The sequence below is a fragment of the Dipodomys merriami genome, unplaced genomic scaffold (assembly GCF_024711535.1).
Source record: "Dipodomys merriami isolate MVZ:Mamm:240054 unplaced genomic scaffold, mDipMer1.0.p SCAF_10, whole genome shotgun sequence".
NCBI classification, from domain to species: Eukaryota; Metazoa; Chordata; class Mammalia; order Rodentia; family Heteromyidae; genus Dipodomys; species Dipodomys merriami.
The window spans coordinates 44,580,056-44,582,281 of NW_027202271.1; the positions used below are offsets into that span (position 1 = coordinate 44,580,056).

General features: G+C 37.6%; 1 non-coding gene across 1 annotated transcript; it reads right to left on the reverse strand.

Annotated features, from left to right (window-relative positions):
* Positions 1-1,595: 1,595 nt before the first annotated feature.
* LOC138806586 (U6 spliceosomal RNA) lies at positions 1,596-1,701 on the reverse strand. The gene has a single exon (XR_011365932.1). It is a non-coding gene; the product is annotated as a U6 spliceosomal RNA (small nuclear RNA).
* Positions 1,702-2,226: the final 525 nt, after the last annotated feature.

The following is a 2,226-nucleotide window of genomic DNA, read 5'->3' on the forward strand; positions in this document are numbered from 1 at the left end:
TTAGTTCTTTTACCATTTTAATTTAGAATTTCTTTAAATAGATCCAAGGCAGGATCATTAACTGGGAGTTTTTCTAAGTCAAAAACAAAACAAAATTACTGCAAATGAGTAGGCGTTATTATAACTTTAATCTGAAAGACCTGCGTCCTGTTCCCAAACCCTGGCCCAACAGCCCATGAAAAGTTTTAATGACAGGATTTCCAGAAAGGAAAAAAAAAAAAAGTTGGCCTAAATACAATCACCAGGCAGACCAAAGTATGGGGAAATCACAACACTGCTTTTAAATCCAAGTCTTTCTTTACAATATAAAATTATATGCCATGGCCATGGTTCAGATAAATCTAAAAGCAAGGGAACAACTTTACAAAACACCACAGGAAATTTTAGAAAGAAGTGGAATGAGGGTAACAGTTAGGAGAATCAAAATGAAGTTACTTTTGTCAAGCTGCACATCCATAAGCACGCAGGCTAAAAACAAGAACTATCACAAAAGCCTCTGCTACAACTACGACCTGGCACAACCACTACAACCTTACACACAGGACTTCAAGGATACGTGTCCAACCACTGCCCATCCAGCCTTCAACTGATGTCACCTTTGTCATTGATGCCTATAGGGAATTACTGTCCTAAAAGAGCTATGTAAACCTCTTTATCTTGCCTATTGAAACTTTCCCTCCTCTAACCTCTTTGAACATGCCCATCATTTCCACACCTGGGATTGATGACATGGCAGTGTCATATCTTTCTCAAGGCAATGGGTCCTATTTAATTCCAAATGGGTACCACTCTTGATTTTTTTCATATAACTTTATTGTTACTAAGGTGTTGTGCAGAGGGGTTACCATTTCATAAGTCAGGTATTGAGTACATTTCTTTTTGTGGGGTATTATCACCCCTTCCTTTGTTTTCCCCCGGTTTCCCCCTCTCATCCCTGCCCACAAGTTACATAGGTTGTGTATATTGAATAGCACAAATGCATTTGTTCCCCCTTCTTCCCTCTCATTCTGTGTGCCCCTACTTTACACACCCTAAAACAAAATCCCAAAGCAAAAATGAACACTACTACCACCAACCACAATAACAACCCCCCCAAAAAAGTATTTCCATTTCCTGTTTCAATGTACAGTATTTTAAAAGTTCAGAGAAGTCACACCTTTGCGCTCTTCCCCAAGGAGTATGCTCCTTCAGTCTGTTTGGGTATGAATTTCTACAGTCCTGTTTAGGTTATTATGTCCAGTTATATTTTAAATCTAGCTTCTACATATGAGAGAACACATGCCCCATTTCATTTCTCTGAGCTTGGCTTACCTGACTTAGCATGACTTGTTATAGGCCCACCCATTTCCCCGCAAATCACACACTCTTACTCTTTCTAATAGATGAGTAAAATCCTATTGTTTGTATGATCCACTCATCTATTGTAGGGCACCTGGGATGTTTCCATAACTTGGTTATTGTGAATAGTGCAGCAATGAACATGGATATGCAGGTGTCTTTATGGATCCTGACTTGTAATGATCTGTGCAGATGCCCCAGAGTGTTAAGGGAAGTTCTATGTTTAGTTGTGTTTTTTTTTTTGAAGAAACTCCAAAAACAATATTGAACACTTCATGAATTTGTGTGTCATCCTTGCGCAGGGCCATGCTAATCTTCTCTGTATCATTTCAATTCTAGTGTATGTGCTGCTGAAGTGAGCAATCCATTAGTCTTTAGAGACTATATTTATTAGATTGATGGTAGGGGGAAAAAAGACAAACTGAAGTTTGATTACATCTTCTTACAAACCTCATCAAGTCTCAAAAATGTAAGAGATCTGAGCCCAGTATAGTTTGGAGCCTTGAAGACTCATTTTAAACCATGGAAAAACACTATAGTCATTGAAGATAATTGCATATCCCTAGCTATGTATGCACTGAAAATGTGCAAAACTACCTTCAATAATCACTAAAATGGTCTAAGTTATAGAAACCCATTGACAATGACACTGACCAAGAGGTATGGAGTTTATGGAAAACTAAACATTAGCCTTAACACCAAAGACTTCTTTTGTTTGATATCTGTGTGAAATTCTGTGACTGGGGGATGTTTATGTTCAAATGAAAGGAATTGTAAACAAACCATCCTTTAGTAAACATTTCTCCAGAAAAAAAAGAGTTAATTGTTTGAAATAGAAGAAGGCAGTGGTAAAATGAAGTTAATGCCTTTGGATCATTATGTTATAAA